This window comes from Heteronotia binoei, chromosome 18 (assembly GCF_032191835.1).
Source record: "Heteronotia binoei isolate CCM8104 ecotype False Entrance Well chromosome 18, APGP_CSIRO_Hbin_v1, whole genome shotgun sequence".
Taxonomy (NCBI): Eukaryota; Metazoa; Chordata; class Lepidosauria; order Squamata; family Gekkonidae; genus Heteronotia; species Heteronotia binoei.
Genome location: NC_083240.1, coordinates 33,918,526 through 33,926,092, shown reverse-complemented (window position 1 = coordinate 33,926,092; position 7,567 = coordinate 33,918,526).

The window sequence follows — 7,567 nt, the reverse complement described above, 5'->3', positions numbered from 1 at the left end:
GTGGCAAACCACCCGGTAAAAAGTCTGCTGTGAAAACGTTGTGAAAGCAACGTCACCCCAGAGTCGGAAATGACTGGTGCTTGCACAGGGGACTACCTTTACCTTTTTAAATGGGTTACAGTCAGGGCTTTTTATGCAGAAAACCCCCAGCCAGCAAGAACTCATTTGTATATTAGGCCATATCCCCAGATGTCACCATTGTTTCATACGGGACTTTTTTTGGTAGAAAAAGCCCATCAGGAGCTCATTTGCATATTAGGCCACACCCCCTGATACCAAGCCAGCTGGAACTGCATTCCTGTGTGTTCCTGCTCAAAAAAAAGCCCTGGTTAAAGTCCTCATCCACAAAATGTGCACAAGTAGAATGGATCTAGGAGTGTATGTGTGTCAAGGAGGAGTGACCGCATAGGACCGGGGCTTTTTTTTTTGTAACAGGAACTGCTATGCCTATTAGGCCACACACCTCTGATGTAGCCAATTCTCCAAGAGCTTGCAGGGCTCTTCTTACACGGACTACTGTAAGCTCCAGGAGGATTGGCTACATCAGGGTGTGTGTGGCCTAATAGGCAAAGGAGCTCCTGCTACAAAAAAAAGTCCTGCAGTAGGGCATTGTTTCCAGAGAAAACAACAGAATTAGGGGGGTGCCATGCCCCTGGTACAGAAATGACATGAGGATAATGTAGCAGTTAGGGGGAAAGCGCCCTGCTCAGAGATGGGCCCCTCAGGACCTATGATGGGAAGTCATCTGTTGAGTCAGAAGCAAACAAATATGGAGAACTTGTTTAAGACACTGGTGTCTAGATCAGGGGTGGCCAAACTTGCTTAACATAAGAGCCACATAGAATAAATGTCACATGTCGAAGGGAGGGAAGGAGGCAGGGAGGGAGGGAGGACCAAAGGAAGGAATTTAATCTGCAAAATGAAAGTCACCACGATACAGTTCTGGATTATCACTGTGGCAGTCAACAAACAAAGATGCACTGAACGTTTTGGAAATCAGAAATCTGCAAATTGTACTGGGGGAAATAGAGGCCTGCATTGATAGAAGCCTTAAATACAAAAGAAGAAAACCCACAATAAGAGGCCAGGTGGGTGGGAAAGAGTTACAAAACAGTACAGGCTGGTTCCACATAGGCTTGTCGGCCTTGTGAGGAGTACACAAGTTAGGATTGCCAACTTCCTGTTCGGGCCTGGAGATGTCTCAGAATTACAACAGACCTCCAGACTACGGAGATCAGTTTCCCTGGAAAAAATGACAACTTTGGAGAGTGGACTCTTTAGCGTCATATCCCAGTGGAGGTCCCTCTCTTCTCCAAGCCCCACCCTTTCCAGACTCCACCCCCAAATCTCCAGGGATGTCCCAACCCACTGCTGGCAAGCCTAAATCCAGTATGAATTACTCCCACCGGAAAACATTGCAACCCGTGGGTTGATAATAGACATTCTCTGGTGGTTAGATCGGTGACAGCTGCTTTGTATGGGCGGGCCCCTCTCTGATAGCTTCCGAAGAGCACAGGCTCTGATTTGAAGGGTTTGATTCCCCACTCTTCCACAAGCAGCCAGCTGGGTGACCTTGGGCCAGTCACAGTTCTCTCAGAACTGTTCTCTTGAGCACACCTGGAAAGAGCTCTCTCAGCCCCACCCACCTCACAGGGTGTTTGTTGTGGGGAGAAGGGAAGGCGACTGGAAGCCACTGAGACACCAAACGAAGGGTGGGGTATAAATCCAATCTCCTCCTCCTCCTCCTCCTCCTCCTCCTCTTCTTCTTCTTCTTCTTCTTCTTCTTCTTCTTCTTCTTCTTCTTCTTTTTCTTCTTCTTTTTCTTCTTCTTTTTCTTCTTCTTTTTCTTCTTCTTCTTCTTCTTCTTCTTCTTCTTCTTCTTCTTCTTCTTCTTCTTCTTCTTCTTCTTTTTCTTTTTCTTTTTCTTTTTCTTTTTCTTTTTCTTTTTCTTTTTCTTTTTCTTTTTCTTTTTCTTTTTCTTTTTCTTTTTCTTTTTCTTCTTCTTCTTCTTCTTCTTCTTCTTCTTTTTCTTTTTCTTTTTCTTTTTCTTTTTCTTTTTCTTTTTCTTTTTCTTTTTCTTTTTCTTTTTCTTTTTCTTTTTCTTTTTCTTCTTCTTCTTCTTCTTCTTCTTCTTCTTCTTCTTCTTCTTCTTCTTCTTCTTCTTCTTCTTCTTCTTCTTCTTCTTCTTCTTCTTCTTCTTCCTGCCAAAGAGAAGTCCCACCCACTCTTTCTGACCAAATGTTGGGCTTTTTGGAGAGGGGGATTATTTTCTTTTTAGTTTCTTTCCTTTCTTTGGAGACCGCCTTTCTTGCTGCCACTCAGGGCAGAGTACAGAATCCAGACAATGTCCTCATCCAGCATCAGATGCCCGATGAATAAAGTACTAGCGTTAGGATTCTTTCTGTGGCACCCGGCCAAATGTCTGCCTCGTAATTAATTGTGCTGCTGGAAATGGGATGGGGGGGGGGAGCACGTATTTGTTTGCTTTACTGACTCCCATGATACCTCACCTTTCTCCCCAAATGGACACCCAAAGCCACTTACTTCATTTTTCTCCCCCCCAGTTTCTCCTCACAATAACCCTGCAAGGTAGGTTAGGCTGAAAGAGTGGGCAAGTGGCCCAAGGTCACCCAGCAAGTTTCTGTGATAGAGCAGGAATTTGAACCTGGGTCTCCCAGACCCTAAGCCAATGCTCTAACCACCCACCACCCTGTGTGAGAAACCAGACAGCGGCCACTAGGTCTTTTGCATGCACACCTGTACAACAGAACTGCAGATACCTTCCCCTCTAAGGCAGGTAGACATTTCCTTGAATCTGGCCCTGCTGCAGCTAGACGGCGGACAGCTGGAACCTTCACATCTGCGCAAACCGACCAACAGCTAGTTAATCCAGATTACGAGGTTCACAAACGGAATGCAAACTTCTGAGTTGAAGAGAGAGCTGCAAGATGTGTAATCCTGCTGTTCACATGACGAATTAATCCCGATGAACTTCCCCGGGGCAGAGGGGCCACTTGGAGCAGCTGGGCCTGAAGGGGTGGGAGGGGAAGGCCCCACCGGCACCAGTGGGCACTGCCCGCAGATGGCATTCAGGAAGGAAAGGCCAGCAGTGAGTGGGCCCGGCCGGAAGCTCGCTGGAGAGGAGGTTGGCTCAAGGTCATGGAGGATGCCAGGGTCCCGGCGGAGAAGCTGGGTAGGTGGGTGGGTGCAGGGAGCCCAGCGGGCCCAAGCGGAGGCACCGGCGGGTCTTTCAGACTCCTCTTCTGCTCCGCTGACAACCTCTCTTGCCAGCTGGGCAGCAAAATGGAATTAAGTTATTTTCACTTAGTTACTCGGCTAATGCATGGAAAGAAGCCAAGGAGCGGAGCCAGCAGGAAGGCAGTGCAGGGGTGGGGGGGTGGGGAAGAGCCGGCGCTGGCTGGCATGGGCTTCTAATGGCTCCCCCGCCCCAGGCAAGCACTCTGAAGTTGCCGTGGGTGGGGGCAGGTGGGAGACAGCCTCTGCCTGCTGGGCTGACATGCAGGGACTTTCCTGGGGGGAATTGGTGGGACTGGCTTAAAGCAGGAAAAGGATCCTCAAAGGAATGATGCTGGAATTTCACGCTTGCTGCAATCAGTTCCTAGGAGGATGTGGGAGGATCATGCGCTTGGCACACCAACCTGATTCCCCATATTCCACAAATTCTGATGACACAAAAGAGCACAGGCTTCTCACACTCATGTTTAGCCACATCCCTTTTCCCCGGACAATTATATCCCTGGCGAATGCTAGCTTGTATTAATTCTTGTAGACTATGCAAACGTGGCTTCCTTGTACTAAGCGGATGTTTCCTGTTGTGCTTTAAGTTTGGGCAACTTCAGTATAATTTCAGCAGGTATAAAATAAAGGAACCTGGCTCAGAAGGCAGGCTTTTTCTCTCGGTACACATGCCGAGGGATCATTTTCCTGCAGAGGATTGCCAACTTCCAGGTGGGGCTTGGAGATCTCCCAAATACAGAGAAAATGGCTGCTTTGGGTGGCAGGCTCTATGGCATTGTACCACACTGAGGTTCCACCTGTCCCCAAACCCCGCCCTCCCCAGGCTTCAAAATGGGAGATTGTAAGCCGCTCTGAGTCTCTGATTCAGAGAGAAAGGTGGGGTATAAATCTGCAATTCTTCTTCTTCTCCGCCCTCCCCAGGAATTTTCTAACTCGGAGTTGGCAACCCTGGTTCATAGGCTGGGAAAACTCCCCTACACACATTCTCTGGTGGTGGTGCTGTGACCACATGACAATGAACAAGGATATCTGTGCATGCTCAGAGGCACTCATGTTTTCTACCACCTAGTCAGGGCTTCTTCTTTTTAAGCAGGAACGCAGTTCTGGCTGCATCAGGGGGTGTGGACTAACATGTAAATAAGTTTCTGCTGGACTTTTTTTCCTACAAAAAAGTCCTGTGTGAGACAATGGTGATGTCAGGGGGTGTGGCCTAACATGTAAATGAGTTCCTGTTGGGCTTTTTTGTAGAAAAATGTAGCGTCTAGTACTTCCTTGCCAGAAGAGAGTTCTCCTTTCCTTGTTTTTGTCACAATAACCCTGCAAGGTAGATTCGACTAAGAGAGAGGGATGGCCTCAAGGTGACCCAGCAAGCTTCCGTGGCAGAGGGGGGATTCGAACTGGGGTTTCCCAAAGCCTAAACTACCCTAACACACTGGCTGCTCCTTCTTCAGGGTCTGCAGATAGGTCTTTTGGATCACCTGCTACTTGATCCTTGGAGATGCCAGGGAATGGAGCTGGGTCTTCCCGTATGCCAAGTGGATGCCCGACCGCTGAGCCGCAGACCTCTCTCTCTCTCTGGCTTTGTAGACTCAGCTGAGATGCCACAATGGGACAGAACAACTCTGGGAGACATCAGGTAGCCGAGAAACATCTCCCTTCTAGAGAGGGTGAGAAAAAAATAAACTTTCACGGGGCTGCTGTGAGAATCACATGGAGGAGACAGCACCCGTTTGGTGTAGCGGTGAAGAGCGTGGATTCTAGTCTGGGAGAATGGGGTTTCCTACCCCACTCTTCCACATGCACCTGCTGGTGGGACCTTAGGTCAGTCACATTCTCATAGAGCTGATCTCTCAAGAGCAGTTCTCTCAAGATGTCTTTCAGCCCCACCTACCTTGCAGGGTGTTTGTTGTGGGGTGGGGAGGGGAAGGGAAGGGAAAGGAGATTGTGAGCAGCTCTAAGACTCCAAGTAAAGGGTGGGGTATAAATCCGATCTCCTCCTCCTCTTCCTTCTCCTTCTCTTCCTCTGCTTCTGTTTCCTGAGCTCTTTGAAGGAAGGGCAGTGATGCTCTGTATTCTTGGGGTTTGGGGGCCACAGTGGGAGTTTTAGCCCCACTGTTGGACCTCCTGATGGCACCTGGGTTTTGGCTACTGTGTGACACAGAGTGTTGGACTGGATGGGCCATTGGCCTGATCCAACATGGCTTCTCTTATGGTCTTAAGGGTGCCATGTACGCTTTCACAAAGAAGAAGACACAGTGCTCAGTTCCAGACTAGACTTATCCGCTTTCTCCAGCACTGACACCAGAGGACTCTGGTCTCCAGTTTGGGAGCTAGAGATTGGTGGGCCATCTACTTTGCAAGCACCAGGTTCCAGGACCTATCCCTGGTCTCTACAGCTTGCCATTTAAAGCCTGCCTCTCCACTCCTATTCTCTTTGTCCCTGCCTTGAGAGGAGAGACCGGCGGTGACTACAGACAATGTCTTTTCTGTGGTGGCCCCTTAAGGTTCGTCTGGCCTGGACTTCACTTTAGGCATCAGGCTAAAACATACATTTTGATCAAGGTTGTTGTTGTTTTAAATCATTAGCTTTATTAATAACATCCTTCCGTTTTATGGATAGTTGTTTTACAGCTTGTGTTTTAATACTGTGTTTTTTTAAAATCCTAAGCCGCCTCCAAGAGGGCTCTGGTGGCATAGACATATTCGTAATAAATTAATACAAGGACTTCCAGTGCTAGGAAAGACCTTTCTGCAGCCCTAGATTAACCATTCCGCAAAATAAGCACATGTTTAGGGCACCAAGAGAAGGGGGGGCAACATAGTCCCCCCCCCAGCTCTCATGTCCTTAACTCTTTCATGGCCACACTCGGCTTTAGTCAGAGCTTTTTTTGTAGGACGAACTCCTCTGCATATTAGGCCACACACCCTGATGTAGCCAATCCTCCTAGAGCTTACAGGACTCTTAGTACAGGGCCTACTGAAAGCTCTTGGAGGATTGGCTACATCAAGGGGGTGTGGCGTAATATGCAAAGGAGCTCCTGCTACAAAACTTCCCCCCTGGCTTTAGTCAAATGTTTTGTAACTGTCCTCATCTGCTGTGTTTGACTTTAATCTGAATTGTTTAAAAACATTTTCTTTGGCATGGTGAGTGACTTGATTCCACCTACAGCACTTATTGAGTCTTAATATCTTCTCAGGGAGGCAACGGAAGGGTGGAGGAGCACCATCGCTGGGCTGGACTGTGGGCCTCGGGGTGGCTTAATCCGGCCCAGCCTCTCTCTGCCTGCCACAGCCCCAGCCAGGCAAAGGAGACCTTGATGGGCAAAGTCCCATGACGAGGCTTCTTCATGCTGGAGTTGGTAACTGATGGCCTCAGGGCCCAGGGGTGAGATTCTAAGCAGGAGCTCCTTTGCATATTAGGCCACGCACCCCTGATGTAGCCAATCCTCCAAGAGCTTACAGAAAAAGAGCCTTGTAAACTCTTGGAGGATTGGCTCCATCAGGGGTGTGTGGTCTAATATGCAAAGGAGTTCCTGCTAGAATTCCACCCCTGTGACGGGGCCGAAAACGTATCCCAGTTAGCCTGTTTGCTTGCAGCAAATGAAGGAAGTGAACCGGTGAAGGTCTGGGCCAGGGTGTTGAGTTACTACTCGCCAAGCCCAATACCAGGGGGTGGAGGCCGTGTGCCAGAATGGCTTCTGGGATCGGGGAAGGGATGTCGGGTGCAGCAGCAGGAGCCCTGAGTCTGAAGCGCTGGAGCTGCCAAATCAAAACTTGAACAAAAGGGGATGTTTTGGAGATCAATCGCAGAGCCTCCGCGATGCTGTGGTGCATGTCTTTGAAATGCATCTCAGGAGTCCGTCTTGGCCTGATCTCGTAGGCTGCAGCAGGCAGCAACGCGATGGGTCTCAGTGGGCAAAGGGGGGTGGGGGGGAGCTGCTGAGCAGGTCCTGCCTTACGTGGCCAATGAGCCAGAGGCAGGAGGGAGAGGAGATTAGCGCGCCTCTCCTGCAAAGATGCACAGCGGCCACGCTGGCTCAGCTGCAGGGAGGAGGCATGGGGGGGGTGCGGCCTGGCAGGGGTCTCCGATCTGGGCCTTGTGATCCACCCTAACTGACTCAAGTCCAGAAGCCAGGCTCAGGAATGTGGAAGGGGAAGGATACATCCCAGTCCAGCCCAGCTCAAGTAGCAAATGGCAGCCAAGTGCTCTGGAGTACCAAAGGCAAGTGGAGGAGTGGGGAATCAAACCCATTTCTCCCAGAAGAGTCTGCACACTTAACCACTGCACCAAACTGGAAGGGGGGTTTTC